At 43.8% G+C, this 19,643-nt stretch overlaps 1 protein-coding gene and 1 long non-coding RNA gene across 3 annotated transcripts in view; one reads left to right on the forward strand and one right to left on the reverse strand.

The window, feature by feature from the left end:
- DOK6 (docking protein 6) overlaps positions 1-19,643 on the forward strand; it is a 417,331-nt gene that overhangs the window by 347,720 nt on the left and 49,968 nt on the right. The window lies entirely within an intron of this gene.
- Positions 19,179-19,643, reverse strand: part of LOC308627112 — a 49,603-nt gene continuing 49,138 nt past the window's right edge. The window contains exon 3 of the long non-coding RNA XR_014017353.1: positions 19,179-19,432. This is a non-coding gene — a long non-coding RNA (uncharacterized lncRNA). The remainder of the gene's footprint in view (positions 19,433-19,643) is intronic.

Here is a 19,643-nt window from a genome sequence, read left to right on the forward strand (position 1 = left end):
GCTCTATCTGCAGAGGTTAAAATCTGGGGTTTCAGAGTTAAGTAAACCTGAGTTTGAATATTAACTTTACCACTGCTAAGGTGTGTGACTTTGGGCTGTTTACTTAATCTTTCTAAGCCTCATATTCTTGACCTCTAAAACGAGGATAATGGTACCTGTCACAGTGATTAAATGAGATCGTCCACATAAGGTATAAAGATTCCATAATTACTAACCATTGTCAATATTAAATTTGCAGTAAGAAGTTTCTTTTCTAGACAAAGGGAAGCATGCTATCCTACTAAAATTTTTTTAACATCTTTATTTGAATATAATTGCTTTACAATGGTGTGTTAGTTTCTGCTTTATAATACAGTGAATCAACTATACATATACATATAACCCCACATCTCTTCCCTCTTGCATCTCCCTCCCTCCCACCCTCCCTATCCCAGCCCTCTAAGTGGTGACAAGCACCGAGCTGATCTCCCGGTGCTATGTGGCTGCTTCCCACTAGCTATCTATTTTACATTTGGTAATGTATATATGTCCATGCCAATCTCTCACTTTGCCCCAGCTTACCCTTCCCCCTTGCCATCCTCAAGTCCATTCTCTAGTAGGTCTGTGTCTTTATTCCCATCCTGCCCCTAGGTTCTTCACGAACATTTTTATTTTTTTTTAGATTCCATATATATGTGTTAGCATATGGTATTTCTTTTTCTCTTTCTGACTTACTTCACTCTGTATGGCAGACTGTAGGTCCATCCACCTCACAACAAATAACTCAATTTTGTTTCTTTTTATGGCTGAATAATATTCCATTGTATATATGTGCCACATCTTCTTTACCATTCATCTGTCGATGGACACTTAGGTTGCTTCCATGTCCTGGCTATTATAAATAGAGCTGCAATGAACATTGTGGTACATGACTCTGTTGATTTTTTTGTGTGTGTGTGGTATGCAGGCCTCTCACTGTTGTGGCCTCTCCCATTGCAGAGCACAGGCTCCGGACGCGCAGGCTCAGCGGCCATAGCTCACGGGCCCAGCTGCTCTGCGGCATGTGGGATCTTCCCGGACCGGGTCACGAACCCGTGTCCCCTGCATCGGCAGGCGGACTCTCAACCAGTGCGCCACCAGGGAAGCCCATGACTCTTTTTGAATTATGGTTTTCTCGGGGTATATGGCCAGTAGTGGGATTGCTGGGTCATATGGTAGTTCTATTTTTACTTTTCTAAGGAACCTCCATACTATTCTCCATAGTGGCTGTATCAATTTACATTTCCACCAACAGTGCAAGAGGGTTCCCTTTTATTCACACCCTCTCCAGCATTTATTGTTTGTAGATTTTTTGATGATGGCCATTCTGACTGGTGTGAGATGATATCTCATTGTAGTTTTGATTTGCATTTCTCTAATGATTAGTGATGTTGAGCATCCTTTCATGTGTTTGTTGGCAATCCATATATCTTCTTTGGAGAAATGTCTGTTTAGGTCTTCTGCCCATTTTTGGATTGGGTTGTTTGCTTCTTTGATATTGAGCTGCATGAGCTAATTGTAAATTTTGGAGATAAATCCTCTGTCAGTTGCTTCATTTGCAAATATTTTCTCCCATTCTGAGGGTTTTCTTTTCGTCTTGTTTATGGTTTCCTTTGCTGTGCAAAAGATTTTAAGTTTCATTAGGTCCCATGTGTTTATTTTTGTTTTTATTTCCATTTCTCTAGGAGATGGGTAAAAAAGGATTTTGCTGTGATTTATGTAATAGAGTGTTCTGCCTATGTTTTCCTATAAGAGTTTTCTAGTGTCTGGCCTTACATTTAGGTCTTTAATCCACTTTGGCTTTATTTTTGTGTATGGTGGTAGCGAGTGTTCTAATTTCATTCTTTTACATGTAGCTGTCCAGTTTTCCCAGCACCACTTACTGAAGAGTTGAAGAGGCTGTCTTTTCGCCATTGTATATTCTTGCCTCCTTTTTCAAAGTAAGGTGACCATATGTGCGTGGGTTTATCTCTGGGCTTTCTAGCCTGTTCCATTGATCTATATTTCTGTTTTTGTGCCAGTACCATAGTGTCTTTTTTTTTTTTTTTCTTGATTACTGTAGCTTTGTAGTATAGTCTGAAGTCAGGGAGCCTAATTCCTCGAGCTCCATTTTTCTTTCTCAAGATTGCTTTGGCTATTCGGGGACTTTTTTGTTTCCATACAAATTGTGAAATTTTTTGTTCTATTTCTCTGAAAAATGCCAGTGGTAGTTTGATAGGGATTGCATTGAATCTCTAGATTGCTTTGGGTAGTATAATCATTTTCAGTGTTCATTCTTCCAATCCAAGAACATGGTATATCTCTCCCATCTATTTGTATCATCTTTAATTTCTTTCATCATTGTCTTATAGTTTTATGCGTACAGTTCTTTTCTCTCCTTAGGTAGGTTTATTCCTAGGTATTTTATTCTTTTTGTTGCAATGGTAAATGGGAGTGTTTCTTTAATTTCACTTTCAGCTTTTTCTTCATTAGTGTATAGGAATGCAAGAGATTTCTGTGCATTAACTTTCTATCCTGCAACTGTACCAAATTCATTGATTAGCTCTAGAAGTTTTCTGGTAGCATCTTTAGGATTCTCTATGTATAATATCATGTCATCTGCAAACAGTGACAGCTTTACTTCTTCTTTTCCCATTTGTATTTCTTTTTTTTCCTCTGACTGCTGTGGTTAAAACTTCCAAAACAATGTTGAATAACAGTGGTGAGAGTGGGCAAACTTGTTTTGTTCCTGATCTTAGTGGAAATGGTTTCAGGTTTTCACAAATGAGGATGATGTTGGCTGTGGGTTTGTCATATATGGCCTATATTATGTTGAGGTAAGTTCCCTCTATGCCTATTTTCTCGAGGGTTTTTATCATAAATGGGTGTTGAATTTTGTCAAAAGCTTATTCTGCATCTATTAAGATGATCATAAGTTGTTTATTCTTCAATTTGTTAATATGGTGTATCACATTAATTGATTTGCATATATCGAAGAATCCTTGCATTCCTGGGATAAACCCCACTTAATCATGGTGTATGATCCTTTTAATGTGCTGTTGGATTCTGTTTGCTAGTATTTTGTTGAGGGTTTTTGCATCTATGTTCATCAGTAATACTGGCCTGTAGTTTTCTTTTTTGGGACATCGTTGTCTGGTTTTGGTATCAGGGTGATGATAGCCTCGTAGAATGAGTGTGGGAGTGTTCCTCCCTCTGCTATATTTTGGAAGAGTTTGAGAAGCATAGGTGTTAGCTCTTCTCTAAATGCTTGATAGAATTTGCCTGTGAAGCCATCTGGTCCTGGCCTTTTGTTTGTTGGAGGATTTTTAATCACAGTTTCAATTTCAGTGCTTGTGATTGGTCTGGTTATATTTTCGATTTCTTCCTGGTTCAGTCTTGGAAGTTTGTGCTTTTCTACGAATTTGTCCAGTTCTTCCAGGTTGTCCATTTTATTGGCATAGAGTTGCTTGTAGTAATCTCTCATGATCCTTTGTATTTCTGCAGTGTCAGTTGTTACTTCTCCTTTTTCATTTTTAATTCTATTGACTTGAGTCTTCTCCCTTTTTTTCTTGATGAGTCTGGCTAATGGTTTATTAATTTTGTTTATGTTCTCAGAGAACCAGCTTTTAGTTTTATTGATCTTGGCTATTGTTTCCTTCATTTCTTTTTCCTTTATTTCTTTTTTTTTTTTTTTAATTAGTTTCTGCTTTATAACAAAGTGAATCAGTCATACATATACATCTGTTCCCACATCCCTTCCCTCATGCATCTCCCTCCCTCCCACCCTCCCCATCCCACCCCTCCAGGCGGTCACAAAGCACCGAGCTGATCTCCCTGTGCTCTGCGGCTGCTTCCCACTATCTATCTACCTTACGTTTGGTAGTGTATATATGTCCATGCCTCTCTTTCACTTTGTCACAGCTTACCCTTCCCCCTCCCCATATCCTCAAGTCCATTCTCAAGTAGGTCTGTGTCTTTATTCTCGTTTTGCCCCTAGGTTCTTCATGACATTTTTTTTTTTAAATTCCGTATATATGTGTTAGCATACGGTATTTGTCTTTCTCTTTCTGACTAACTTCACTCTGTATGACAGACTCTAGGTCTATCCACCTCATTACAAATAGCTCAGTTTCGTTTCTTTTTATGGCTGAGTAATATTCCATTGTATATATGTGCCACATCTTCTTTATCCATTCATCCGATGATGGACACTTAGGTTGTTTCCAGCTCCGGGCTATTGTGAATAGAGCTGCAATGAACATTTTGGTACATGTCTCTTTTGGAATTATGGTTTTCTCAGGGTATATGCCCAGTAGTGGGATTGCTGGGTCATATGGTAGTTCTATTTGTAGTTTTTTAAGGAACCTCCATACCGTTCTCCATAGTGGCTGTACCAATTCACATTCCCACCAGCAGTGCAAGAGTGTTCCCTTTTCTCCACACCCTCTCCAGCATTTATTGTTTCTAGATTTCTTGATGATGGCCATTCTGACTGGTGTGAGATGATATCTCATTGTAGTTTTGATTTGCATTTCTCTAATGATTAATGATGTTGAGCATTCTTTCATGTGTTTGTTGGCAGTCTGTATATCTTCTTTGGAGAAATGCCTATTTAAGTCTTCTGCCCATTTTTGGATTGGGTTGTCTGTTTTTTTGCTATTGAGCTGCATGAGCTGTTTATAAATTTTGGAGATTAATCCTTTGTCAGTTGCTTCATTTGCAAATATTTTCTCCCATTCTGAGGGTTGTCTTTTGGTCTTCTTTATGGTTTCCTTTGCTGTGCAAAAGCTTTGAAGTTTCATTAGGTCCCATTTGTTTATCTTTGTTTTTATTTCCATTTCTCTAGGAGGTGGGTCCAAAAGGATCTTGCTGTGATTTATGTCATAGAGTGTTCTACCTATGTTTTCCTCTAAGAGTTTGATAGTTTCTGGCCTTACATTTAAGTCTTTAATCCATTTTGAGCTTATTTTTGTGTATGGTGCTAGGGAATGATCTAATCTCAAACTTTTACATGTCCCTGTCCAGTTTTCCCAGCACCACTTATTGAAGAGGCTATCCTTTCTCCACTGTACATTCCTGGCTCCTTTATCAAAGATAAGTTGGCCATATGTGCGTGGGTTTATCTCTGGGCTTTCTATCCTGATCCACTGATCTATCTTTCTGTTTTTATGCCAGTACCAGACTGTCTTAATTACTGTAGCTTTGTAGTATAGTCTGAAGTCAGGGAGCCTGATTCCTCCAGCTCCGTTTTTCGTTCTCAAGATTGCTTTAGCTATTCGGGGCCTTTTGTTTTTCCAAACAAATTTTGAAATTTTTTGTTCTAGTTCTGTGAAAAATGCCATTGGTAGTTTGATAGGGATTGCATTGAATCTGTAGATTGCTTTCGGTAGTAGAGTCATTTTCACAATATTGATTCTTCCAATCCAGGAGCATGGTATATCTCTCCATCTATTTGTATCATCTTTAATTTCTTTCATCAGTGTCTTATAGTTTTCTGCATACAGGTCTTTTGTCTCCTTAGGTAGGTTTATTCCTAGATATTTTATTCTTTTTGTTGCGATGGTAAATGGGAGTGTTTTCTTGATTTCATTTTCAGATTTTTCATCATTAGTGTATAGGAATGCCAGAGATTTCTGTACATTAATTTTATATCCTGCTACTTTACCAAATTCATTGATTAGCTCTAGTAGTTTTTCGGTAGCATCTTTAGGATTCTCTATGTATAGTATCATGTCATCTGCAAACAGTGACAGCTTTACTTCTTCTTTTCCAATTTGGATTCCTTTTATTTCCTTTTCTTCTCTGATTGCTGTGGCTAAAACTTCCAAAACTATGTTGAATAAGAGTGGTGAGAGTGGGCAGCCTTGTCTTGTTCCTGATCTTAGTGGAAATGGTTTCAGTTTTTCACCATTGAGGACAATGTTGGCTGTGGGTTTGTCATATATGGCCTTTATTATGTTGAGGAAAGATCCCTCTATACCTACTTTCTGCAGGGTTTTTATCATAAATGGGTGTTGAATTTTGTCGAAAGCTTTCTCTGCATCTATTGAGATGATCATATGGTTTTTCTCCTTCAACTTGTTAATATGGTGTATTACACTGATTGATTTGCGTATATTGAAGAATCCTTGCATTCCTGGGATAAACCCCACTTGATCATGGTGTATGATCCTTTTAATGTGCTGTTGGATTCTGTTTGCTAGTATTTTGTTGAGGATTTTTGCATCTATGTTCATCAGTGATATTGGCCTGTAGTTTTCTTTCTTTGTGACATCCTTGCCTGGTTTTGGTATCAAGGTGATGTCGGCCTCGTAGAATGAGTTTGGGAGTGTTCCTCCCTCTGCTATATTTTGGAAGAGTTTGAGAAGGATAGGTGTTAGCTCTTCTCTAAATGTTTGATAGAATTCACCTGTGAAGCCATCTGGTCCTGGGCTTTTGTTTGATGGAAGATTTTTAATCACAGTTTCAATTTCAGTGCTTGTGATTGGTCTATTCATATTTTCTATTTCTTCCTGAGTCAGTCTTGGCAGGTTGTGCATTTCTAAGAATGTGTCCATTTCTTCCAGGTTGTCCATTTTATTGGAATAGAGTTGCTTATAGTAATCTCTCATAATCTTTTGTATTTCTGCAGTGTCAGTTGTTACTTCTCCTTTTTCATTTCTAATTCTATTGATTTGAGTCTTCTCCCTTTTTTTCTTGATGAGTCTGGCTAATGGTTTGTCAATTTTGTTTATCTTCTCAAAGAACCAGCTTTTAGTTTGGTTGATCTTTGCTATCGTTTCCTTCATTTCTTTTTCATTTATTTCTGATCTGATCTTTATGATATCTTTCCTTCTGCTCACTTTGGGGTTTTTTTGTTCTTCTTCCTCTAATTGCTTTAGGTGTAAGGTTAGGTTGTTTATTTGAGATGTTTGTTGTTTCTTAAGGTAGGATTGTTTTGCTATAACTCTTCTAACTGCTTTTGCTGCATCCCATAGGTTTTGGGTTGTCGTGTTTTCATTGTCATTTTTTTCTAGGTATTTTTTGATTTCCTCTTTGATTTCTTCAGTGATGTCTTGGTTATTAAATAGTGTATTGTTTAGCCTCCATGTGTTTATATTTTTTACAGATTTTTTCCTGTAATTGATATCTAGTCTCATAGCATTCTCTTTGGAAAAAATACTTGATACGGTTTCAATTTTCTTCAATTCACCAAGGCTTCATTTGTGACCCAAGATATGATCTATCCTGGAGAATGTTCCATGATCACTTGAGAAGAAAGTGTATTCTGTTGTTTTTGGATGGAATGCCCTATAAATATCAATTAAGTGCATCTTGTTTATGTATCATTTTAAGCTTGTGTTTCCTTATTTATTTTCATTTTGTATGATCTGTCCATTGGTGAAATTGGGGTGTTAAAGTCCCCGAGTATGATTGTGTTACTGTCGATTTCCCCTTTTATGGCTGTTAGTATTTGCCTTATGTATTGAGGTGCTCCTGTGTTGGTTGCAGAAATATTTATAATTGTTATATCTTCTTCTTGGATTGATCCTGTGATCATTATGTAGTGTCCTTCTTTGTCTCTTGTAATAGTCTTTGTTTAAAGTGTATTTTGTCTGATATGAGAATTGCTACTTCAGCTTTCTTTTGATTTCCATTTGCATGGAATATCTTTTTCCATCCCCTCACTTTCAGTCTGTATGTGTCCCTAGGTCTGAAGTGGGTCTCTTGTAGACAACATATATATGGGTGTCATTTTTGTATCCATTCAGTCAGTCTGTGTCTTTTGGTTAGAGCATTTAATCCATTTACATATAAGGTAGTTATCAATATGTATGTTCCTATTACCATTTTCTTAATTGTTTTGGGCTTGTTATTGTAGGTCTTTTCCTTCTCTTGTGTTTCCTGTCTAGGGAAGTTCCTTTAGCATTTGTTGTAAAGCTGGTTTGGTGTTGCTGAATTCTCTTAGCTTTTGCTTGTCTGTAAAGTTTTTAATTTCTCTGTCAAATCTGAATGAGATACCTGCTGGGTAGAGTAATCTTGGTTGTAGGTTTTTCCCTTTCACCATTTTAAATATGTCCTGTCACTCCCTTCTGGCTTGCATAGTTTCAGCTGAAAGATCAGCTCTTACCATTATGGGGATTCCCTTGTATATCCTACTACAATTTATTATAGTTGTTAACTTTAAAATATTACTATAGAATTTCCACTCTGCATGAAGAATTTTGTTCTAAGGACTTTATAAAAATCTCGCTTTAAGAAATGGTTGTCTATGGAGCTGGAGGAATCAGGCTCGCTGACTTCAGACTATACTACAAAGCTACAGTAATCAAGACTGTATGGTGCTGGCACAAAAACAGAAATATAGATCAATAGAACATGATAGAAAGCCCAGAGATAAACCCACATACATATGGTCACCTTATTTTTGATAAAGGAGGCAATAATATACAGTGGAGAAAGACAGCCTCTTCAATAAGTGGTGCTGGGGAAACTGGACAGCTTCATGTAAAAGAATGAAATTCGAACACTCCTTAATACCATACATAGAAATAAACTCAAAATGGATTAAAAACCTAAATGTAAGGCCAGACACTAGAAAACTCTTAGAGGAAAACATAGGCAGAACACTATGACATAAATCACAGCAAGATCCTTTTTGACCCACCTCCTAGAGAAATGGAAATAAAAACAAAAATAGGGCTTCCCTGGTGGCGCAGTGGTTGAGAGTCCGCCTGCCGATGCAGGGGACACGGGTTCGTGCCCCGGTCCGGGAGGATCCCACATGCCGCAGAGCGGCTGGGCCCGTGAGCCATGGCTGCTGAGCCTGCGCGTCCGGAGCCTGTGCTTCGCAACAGGAGAGACCACAACAATGAGAGGCCCACATACCGCAAAAAAAAAAAAAAAAAAAAAGGGACCTAATGAAACTTAAAAGCTTTTGCACAACAAAGGAAACCATAAAGAAGACGAAAAGACAACCTTCAGAATGGGAGAATATATTTGCAAATGAAGCAACTGACAAAGGGTTAATCTCCAAAATTTATAAGCAGCTCATGCAGCTCAATATCAAAAAAACAAACAACCCAATCCAAAATGGGCAGAAGACTTAAACAGACATTTCTCCAAAGAAGATATACAGATTGCCAACAAACATATGAAAGGATGCTCAACATCTCTAATCATTAGAGAAATGCAAATCAAAACTGCAGTGCGGTATCAACTCACACCAGTCAGAATGGCCATCATTAAAAAATCTACAAACAACAAATGCTGGAGAGGGTGTGGAGAAATGGGACCCTCTTGCACTGTGGGTTCATTGTGTACATTGATACAGCCACTATGGAGAACAGTGTGGAGGTTCCTTAAAAAACTACAAATAGAACTACCATATGACCCAGCAATCCCACTACTGGGCATATACCCTGAGAAAACCATAATTCAATAAGAGTCATGTGCCACAATGTTCATTGCAGCTCTGTTTACAACAGCCAGGACATGGAAGCAACCCAAGTGTCCATTGACAGATGAATGCATAAAGAAGAGGTGGCACATATATACAGTGGAATATTACTCAGCCATATAAAGAAATGAAATTGAGGTATTTGTAGTGAGGTGGATGGACCTAGAATCTGTCATACAGAGTGAAGTAAGTCAGTAAGAGAAAAACATACTGTATGTTAACACATATATATGGAATCTATTAAAAAATGGATATGGAGAACTTAAGAGCAGGACAGTAATAAAGACGCAGACTTGGAGAATAGACTTGAGGACACAGGGAGGGTGAAGGGGAAGCTGGGACAAAGTGAGAGAGTGGCATGGACATATATATACTACCAAGTGTAAAATAGATAGCTGGTGGGTAGCAACCTCATAGCACAGGGAGATCAGCTCAGTACTTTGTGACCACCTAGAGGGGTTGGATAGGGAGTGTGGGAGGGAGACGCAAAAGGGAGGCGATATGGGCATATATGTATATGTATAGCTGATTCACTTTGTTATAAAGCAGAAACTAACACTCCATTTTAAATCAATTATACTCCAATAAAGATGTTAAAATATATATATATATATATATATATATAGAAACAGTTTTCTAGCTTCTAAAGTTCGAGAAAAACTAAATCTGACTATAAACCTAACCCTAAGTTGTTTTCTTTTTTTAATTGAGTCATAGTATTATTTCATTCTTTTTCGAATTTTTTTAAAATTTATTTATTGTATTTTATTTTTGGCTGCACTGGATCTTCGTTGCTGCCCTTGGGGCTTTCTCTATTTGCAGCGAGCGGGGGCTACTCTTCGTTGCTGTGTGCGGGCTTATTGCGGTGGCTTCTCTTGTGGTGGAGCACAGGCCCCAGGCACACGGGCCTTGGTTTTTGTGGCGTGAGGGCTCAGTAGTTGGGGCTCATGGGCTTAGTTGCTCCATGACGTGTGGTCCTCCCAGTCCAGGGCTCAAACCCGTGTCCCCTTCATTGGCAGGCGGATTCTTAACCCCGCCGCACCACCTGGGAAGCCCCAAACCCTATGTTTTTAATGCAAGAAAAAAAGAATGTCAGGCAAAATGTCAGGCTTAAGTCTTCAGTCGTTTTTTTCTTTCCATCTGTGAGTATAAACAAGACATTGCCCCCTAAAGAGATGAACCCCTTCTCCCAAGCCTTACATCACTCAGTCCATGTAGCCCAAGGGAAACGGGACACTTTTTCAGGCCATGGAGTTGCAAGATTCCTGAAGGACTTTATTCAGGTCAGTGTAGAAGAGGTGTCCACAGCCCACCCTCCCACCCAAGGTCAATTCTTGCTGATTCATCACCCTGACTCCTGAGTAACCTGAGAACTTCCTTCACCAGGCCCCAACCTCTCTCTTCAGGTAGACCAGCTTTGCTTGAGCCCATTACTACTAAACTGATTTTATCATGGCTGGACCAGAGATGAAAGACAAGATGCAGACTGTTAATTAAGTTCTCCTGACATAGCACAATGAAAAATCTGAAGGTAGCTCAGTGTGAAATGTTAACAGTCAGCCATTTAATCATTGTCTATTAGACGCATAAAAGTAGTTACTAAAAGGCCCAGAGTTTCCAGATATTATATTGGATTAGTGTAATCTAACAATGGCCTTATTCAAGCAAATCGCTTCACTCTCTTTAATTCAAACCTGAAATTGAAATTTCAATTTCAGAAAACTGAAGACAGGAAGAAAAATATTAATATAAGTGAACTTTTTTCCCTCTCAAGGTTCTTCTATGTAGTTTATAGTTTGTGAAGTGTAGCTTAACAGTTAATTAAACCTGAAACTTGGTCTCTATATTTGATTTTTCTCCATCAGGCTTCCCCATGCAATTTTCTAAATATAATAGGTAACATGTAGTTCTATATGGATCAAACTTTTACGGAAAAAATATATTCCATTTGATTCAGTAGGGAATAAACATGGTACATAATATTAGCTCAAGGAAAGGTTAATACAACCATGACAGAAGGTCAGCTGTCGTTGTCATGTATTTATGTGCATCTGCACACACACGTACACACACATACGTACACGCACACATACATACATACATACACACATGTACACACACACACACACGTACACACACAGGACCATTTGGCTCACTGGTGTCTCACCGTATATCACTTCCCTTGAAATGTGCCTATTCAGCTACACTTCACAAACGGTAAACTACATAGAAGAACCTTGAGAGGAGAAAATTCACTTATATTTTTCTTCCTGACTTCTGTTTTTTTAACCTCATCTCTACCTCTGGCTCTTCAACTAAATGTACGCAATCCCTAGTTCTAGGTTTAAAAATTGTATTTCATACACTTTCCCCTTTATTTTTTTTGTCTGCCAGAGAGCATCACATCTGGAGACTTGATAATGATTGGAGAATAAGAAGAGAAACATCAGGAATTAGCATCATTAAAATTATACTGCAGAGTTAATGTAGATTTAAGCCAGATGTGGCCTTCAGTGAAGTTCTGACACTTACCCCACTGCCCTATAAATAACAGATGCTAACTCAATGTTTGCTACTTCAAACTTCAAACAGCCAGTCTTTTAAAACTTAGGAGCATGGTTACATGAGAGAAACTTATGTTAAGAATTTAAACCATGTACTTATGTTTTAACGTCTGTATTTAACACAGGAAGACTAGTATAGTTTGGGCATGTTCCTAGAAATTTTTGATTGGCATTGCTATATTGCATTGGTTTGGTAGGGAATTTAGAACCTCCATTTTATTAATATGTCTAAATATCCATAATACAAAAAAGAAATTCAATGCCAAACCTTAAATGACATAATATGTCTTTTACATATATATTCAAAGATAAAAGGTATGTGACTTTAGAACAGAATGTTCTCACTGACATCACAACTCTGTGAGAGAAATTATACTTCTTATCCTTTCATCCGTCAGAAAATCCCATTCTTCCAAATGAATTTGACAAGTTGCCTCTCTTGTATATTTGAGGAATAGTCATTGTCTATGGCCCTGGAGTATTTATTTTAGAATTCTGTATGTGCTCAAAAAAGAGGTTGGCTTAGAAATACCCCGTGCTTGTGTTGGGCTGAAGATCTGCAAGCCTTATAGTTGCCCAGCCTTCAGACCAAAGACAGAGCCCGGAGACAGTGACAGGGACATCAATTGTTTGCTGGGCAGGGGACCTCACACAAAGGGTCCTGGAGTAGCACCCCACCCGTGCGGCACTGTAATCTTAGAGTTTCCTTTAACAACACTAATGGTTGTAAGGTCGGATCTTAACAGATGGCACCGCGAAACAGAGGAAAGCTTCAAGTGAGCTTTATTAGGGGGCGCTCCCGGGCGAGGTTCACTGGTCCAAGAGAAAGGGGCCAGAGAAGTCGCACCTGGGCGAGGGTTGGGCAAGATATTATAGGGGAAGAAGGGAAAGGGGTGTGGTGAATCTGGGAGGGCGCAGGGAATTCCTTATCTGGTGGTCTCCTCGGTATCGTGGCGATATCTGGTGCCGGTTACATCAGTCTTGGGACCGCTAGTCCCGCCCCTCGAAAGGCGGGAAGGCTGGGCCGGGTGGAAGGTCCCCAGGTCAGTTCCTGGAACTGGGTGGTCCGGAATGTCTCCAGGTCAGTTTCTGGAACTGGGTGGTCCGGAGAGTTTCGGTCTGATGCAACCTGTGAATCTGATTGCATTCCCCTGCCTCGGGCCAGTTGGCCTTACATCCCGACATCTTTGGTGTAATGGGTCAGCGTTCTGATCTCTGGCTACTTCATGCTGAATGGGGGCATCGAAAGGGGAGTCGGGCGACCAGAGGTCCGAGGCTTAGGGGAGACCAGTGGGGGGTTCTGTAGGAAGCAAGGTGTAAGGACCGAGGACCATTTGGTTTGTGGCCACCCGAGAGACTTCCTCCATGCGCCTGCGAAGGAACCTAAGAAAACAGGGGGCAAACATGAGCAAGGTACAGATGAGAATTAAGGGGCCTAAGATTGGTGGTAGCCAGGTCTAGAGGGTGGATCGCCACCAATCGAAGCGATGGAGGGCGTTTACGTTGTCTTCTTCGCCGAGTCCTGTTTCACTGATGTAGTAGCAACATTCCTCCTGTAGGAAGAGGCAGGTACCTCCGTTGTCGGCCGTCAGGAGATCCAGGGCTCGTCGATTCTGGAGAGCGACTCGGGCTGTGGAGGTGATTTGGCGCTGGAGAGAGGAGATGGAGGCAGCGGAGGCTTCAATGGCTAGCTGGAGTTTATGTTCTAAGTCGCGGGATGTTGAAACACTATGTGTTAGAGCTCCTCCCACCCCCCCGAGGCCTGCAGCGACCAGGGAGGAGGCGAGAGAGATGCCTGCGACCAGAGGAAGAAAGATAGCTCTTTTCCGTCGGGTAAAGGGCGGCGTGAGTAGCGAGGAAAATTCGGCTTGGCTATACAGTGTGAGTTGTGGGACGAGAGTAACGGGGATACATGGGAAGGGGGAGGAAGAATTGATCTCTTTTGTGAGGGAACCATTGCACCGCAAAAACATGCCTGGTGGTGCTTCCATTGATGTGTTTACCGTGAGGGATGAGTTGCAAAGAAACCCAGTATCAGCTAGATTTGGGCGGCTGCCGTAGATTTCTTGAATCAAGGAACATGGGGAATAGTAGGTGGAACTCCTGGATGCAGGAGGGGCCCAGGAGGGAGAGAGAGACTTGTGGCCTAGGAGGTCGACCAGCCAGTGGGAGGAAAACACGGTTAGTGGGTGGGCCAGAGTCAGTTTGAGTGTTTGGTCAGTTCGGCTGCTGCTGCTAGGACCCGAAGGCATGGTTGCCATCCCTGAATGGTTGGGTCTAGCTGTTTGGAGAGGTAAGCCACGGGGCGGTAGGAAGGCCCTACAGGCTGGGCAAGGAGACCAGTGGCTATTCTGGCCCGTTCATCTGCAAAAAAGGTGAAAAGGTAGGTTTGGGTTGGGCAGAGAAAGGGGAGGAGAAGATATCAGAGCGTTACGGAGGGTGAGAAAGGCCTGTCGAACGGCAGAAGGAGAGGTGAGGGGTCCTTGAGGGGTTTCTTTAGCGGCTAGATATAAGGTTTTAGCGAAGAGAGCAAAGTTAGGGATCCAGTGTCGGAAAAATCCTATAAGGCCCCAAAAGGAGAGAATTTGTTCCTCTGTTTCCAGAGGCTGGAGTTGATGGATAATCCGGGTGCGATCGGCTGTTAGACCTTTTGTGGTGGGGGTAAGGCAGAGCCCCAGGTAGGTTACAGAAGATACAGATAACTGAGCCTTGGCTGGGGAGGCCCAATAACCGCGAGAGCCAAGGTGATTGAGGAGATCTGCAGTATGTTGTCTTGAGAGGCTGAGAGATGGGCTACAAAGGAGGAGGTCATCTCCATATTGAAGGAGTGTGCTGGGGGTAAGGGAGCAGGAAGTGAGGTCCCGTGCCAGCGCCTGACCGAAGAGGTGAGGCCTGTCGCGGAAGCCCTGGGGAAGAACTGTCCAGGTGAGCTGACTGGAAGTATGAGTATCCGGATCCGCCCAGGTAAAGGCGAAGAGGAAATAGGAGTCGGGATGTAGGGGGACAGTGAAAAAGGAATCTTTGAGATCCAGAACCGTAAAGTGGGTTGTGAATGGGGGGATATGGGAGAGCAAGGTGTATGGGTTTGGTACTACTGGGTGGAGAGGAGTTATGGCCTCATTGATTAGTCGGAGGTCCTGGACCAGGCGATAATCCCCAGAGGCCTTGCGGACAGGCAGGATGGGGGTGTTTGCAGGGAGAGTCAGTGGGGATAAGGAGTCCCTGGTTTAGGAGTCTGGTGATAATAGGTTGTAGACCCATAAGGTGAGTCTAAGAGATGGGAAACTGGGGCCTTGGTGGAAATTTGGAGGGGTCCTTTAGGCGGATGAGGACGGGGGAATGGTGTGTTGCCATTATGGGCTTAGAAGTATCCCAGACTTGGGGATTGATTGGGTTCGGTGTGCTTGGAAGAGGGGGATAGGAGGGGGAGGGTTCTAGAGACAGGCCGAGAAGAGGAAGCAGGAGTTGGGAGGAGGGGACCTTAGGGTCAAGTCTAACCAGCTGGAGGGAGGCCCCTAAGTGGAAAAGGACATCCCGGCCCAGCAAGGGAACTGGGCAGGATGGTATGACTAAGAAGGAACGAGTAAAAGGGAGGCCTTCGATGTGACATGGGAGTGGACCGGTCTGGAGTGGGAAGGATGGTTTGCCATCAATACCCGTGACCGAGATCTGGGAAGGAGAAACTGGCCCGGAATAAGTAGGCAGGACCGAATAGGCAGCTCCCGTGTCCACCAGAAATGAGGTGGACTTACCCGTTACCTGTAGCATTACCCTGGGCTCGGCGAGGGTGATGGGGGTTTTCAAGTCCGGGCGCCGTCAGTCGTCAGCCAATCCCAGCAGTTCTAGTGGTAATGCCGTGGGGTCGGCCCGCCCCCCGCGTGGAGACGCTGAGGGAGGGCCAGTCGTAGGGCAGTCGCTCTTCCAGTGGCCCGTTAGCCGGCAGCGGCGACAGGGCTTAGAAGGAGGTCGGAGACTGGGACATGGGCGAGCCCAGCGGCCTTCTTTTCCGCATTTGAAGCAGGCCCCCGGCGGGGTTGCCTTTTGCGGACACCGTGGATGCTGTGATCCATGGGAGATGGCCGGCCTTAGGGCGGCTACAAGAGCTTGGGTTTGGAGGGCCACCTTCTGGTGCATCCGAGCCTGTCGGCTGGATTCTGCCAAATCCTCAGGGCCATTGTAGACTTTAAAGGCCGTCTTTACCAGATCTCGAATAGGGGTTTGAGGGCCGTCTTCTGCCCGTTTTAATTTCTTTCGGATGTCCGGGGCTGATTGGGTGATAAAATGGGTGGCTAGGACCGCTGCCCCTGCCAGGGTGTCGGGATCCAGCCGGGTGTAGAGAGTTAAGGCCTCTGTAAGGCGATTGAGAAAGATAGCTGGATTTTCGTTAGGTTCTTGGGTTATCTCTTTTAGTTTTTCAAAATTGACTACCTTATGAGCGGCAGCCTGCATGCCAGCCAGGAGGCATTGGATCATGAGGTCGTGTTTATGACGGCCATCTTGGCCATCCTGATAAGTCCAGCCTGGATCGGTGCCAGGTACGGCAGTCGCTCCGACAGGCATGGAGTTGTCGGTAAGGTGAACCTGATCTGCATGGTTTCGGGCAGCAGTTTGAACTCTTTCCCTCTCGTCAGGGGTCACAGTAGAAGATAGGATCACAGAGATATTGTGCCAGGTTAGATCGTAAGCTTGAGAGGTAGCGAACTTCTTTGATGTAGCTGGAAGAGTCGGCAGAAAAGGAGCCTAATCGCTTTTCTATTTGAGGGACATCTTGGAGGGAAAAGGGAGCATGAACTCTGACTAATCCTTCCGCTCCTGCCACCTCCCTCAGAGGGCAGACGAGATTTGGATCTTGTCGTGAGAGCGTGTCTGTGCACTAATTGGCGAGGCAAGGGGCGTGGGAGGAGAAACCCTTGAGGGAGGCGGGGGAGCGGTTGGATGGGCCGGAGCGGGTTCGGGAGGAGGAGGGACCGCTTCAGGGTTGGGTGGAGGCTGGAGAGGAGCTCTGGAGGGGGGAGAGGCGAGAGATTCGGGTGGGTCGGCTAGTGGAGAGGGGTCATCGTCAAAGGAAATTAGGGGCTTGGATGTAGGAGATGTCTGGCAAGAAGGATCTGGGAAGTGGAGCAATCGACGCAGAGGGAGGGGCAGGAGCGTAAATACCAGGAGGCCTGAACGTAGGGGACCTCGGACCATTTGCCCGTCCTGCGGCAGTAATTATCTAGATCACGGAGGATGTTAAAATCAAGTCCCTTCAGGAGGCCATTTTGGATTGATTGTCTACAGGATATTGTGGCCAGGCCACAGTGGAATAGAAAATAAGCCGTCGGCGACGGAGATCTTGGGAGAAACCGAGGGCTGTAAAATTGGCTAGGAGACACCCCGGGGGCGTCTTAGAATCTGGTTTCGATTGTGAGCTTCCCATGACCCCCAGTCTGTCCCTGAGTGAATGGAGAGGGAGAGAGGCGTCCCTGGTCTCAGTCTCCAATTCACAGCAGGTCGGAGGGCGGTCAGGCGATTGGGACGTCTCCACAGTTGCCCGAGGCCCGGAGAGAGGACGGAGGAGTCCCTGACGCGGCCGCGATTAGGGACAGGGAGTCCAGTGGGTAGGGACTCTGGGGTTCGGAGGGAACAAGGGAGGGGGACTTACCCCGTTTTCTGCCGGATCGGGTGGATGAGTGGAGGTTCCCTAGTTGTCTCCTGGGGGAGGGGAGGAGCGGGCCGCGCGGTAACCCGCGGGGCTTGGTACCCCTCCCGGGTTTCGGCACCAAATGTAAGGTCGGATCTTAACAAACGGCAGCGCGAAACAGAGGAAAGCTTCAAGTGAGCTTTATTAGGGGGCGCTCCCGGGCGAGGTTCACTGGTCCAAGAGAAAGGGGCCAGAGAAGTCGCACCTGGGCGAGGGTTGGGCAGGATTTTATAGGGGAAGAAGGGAAAGGGGTGTGGTGAATCTGGGAGGGCGCAGGGAATTCCTTATCTGGTGGTCTCTTCGGGTATCGTGGCGATATCTGGTGCCGGTTACATCAGTCTTGGGACCGCTGGTCCCGCCCCTCGAAAGGCGGGAAGGCTGGGCCGGGTGAAAGGTCCCCAGGTCAGTTCCTGGAACTGGGTGGTCCGGAGAGTTGCGGTCTGATGCAACCTGTGAATCTGATTGCGTTCCCCTGCGTCGGGCCAGTTGGCCTTACATCGGTGTTTCATATTCTGCCCTTTCCTATCCTTCCAGCATTTTCTCCCTCAGTAAATCTTATGCCAGGGATGTACCTGTCGCAAATGGGAATGTACTTTCCCATTTTTACTCTATTTGTTAATATTGGGTTGGCCGAAAAGTTCATTCGGGTTTTGCCATATCAGACGGAAAAACTTGATGGAAAAACCTGAGCAAACGTTTTGGCCAACCCAGTACTAGCACTTCCACCCAGTGTCCTTCCCACGTCTGTCTGTACTAGTAACTTTGTTATGTGTACTTTGAGGTCCGGATAAAAGTGAATTAATTGTCTCCTTCTCCAGGTAGACCCCTACCTGCTCACTAGGTTGTCAAAGTAGAAAATACCTTCGCTTTCCCTGGTACCTACCCGGCAGAGTGCCTTACAAAGGTCTTTAGGGCTGATCTTATCTATACAAAAAGCAGTATGTTTCTGGCAAGAAATTCCCATGTTGTTGTGCTTCTATTTATTAAATTCTTGTAACTGGGTTGCCTTACGATGATAGAAGTTTTGCCATGGAGAGAAGATGCAGCCCAAGTTATTTTGGCTCTAATTTGTAAGATAAAAATGAAAAATACAGTTGACCCTTGAACAACACAGGGGTTGGGGGCACCACCCCTCTAGGCAGTTGAAAATCCACGTATAACTTACAGTCAGTCTTCTGTATCTGCAGTTCTGCACCCAAGGATTCAACTAACCCTGGTAATTCTATTGAAAACTCCTAAGTGGACACACACACTTGTTCAACATTGTGTAGTTCAAGGGTCATCTGTATTCTCAGCTCTTAGAAGTGAAAGGTGATTTGGCAGTGGCCCCCTGTCTCCCTCCCCCTCCCTTTCCCTGTTTCCCCCTTTGCCCTCTCCTCCTCCCTCTCTCCCTCCCCCACATCCCTCTCCCTCCCTCTTGATGCTAAAAACTCAGCCTCTGTGCACAGATGCCGAATCGAATCTCAGAGACAGAGTTTTGGGTGAAGTAGAAAAGAATAGTTTTATTGCTTTGCCAGGCAAAGGGGGACACAGCAGGCTTGTGCCCCTGAAAATCTGTGTGTCCCAACCAGGGGGATTTGGTGAGGAGTTAGACAGCAATCCGTTCAAGGGTGGGGTTGCTGATAAGATTAGGGTGTGTGCAGGGCCTGCAGTCCTTTAATCTGGTCTCAGGTAACCTGATGAGTTTCTGTGGTTCCTTTAATCTGGACTCAGGTGGTCTTATGGAAGGGCTTCTCTGGTTCCTTTAGTCTGGAATGGAGAATGCTGACATCATCCATCTGTTGGGGGTTTTAGTCCTGTACAGGGCTTGAAGATATGTTATGTTATGTGTATCCCGAGGGGGAACCAGGACCCTGCCCCAGGGCTGAACTATTGTGTCTTGGCGGCTCCTCCCTTGTCTCTGCATCCCCTCCCTTCCCCGATGAGCAACTGTTCAAATATGCCCTTCGGAACTCGGGGA

This window comes from Mesoplodon bidens (genome assembly GCF_964165515.1).
Source record: "Mesoplodon bidens genome assembly, chromosome: 13".
In the NCBI taxonomy this organism is placed as follows: domain Eukaryota; kingdom Metazoa; phylum Chordata; class Mammalia; order Artiodactyla; family Ziphiidae; genus Mesoplodon; species Mesoplodon bidens.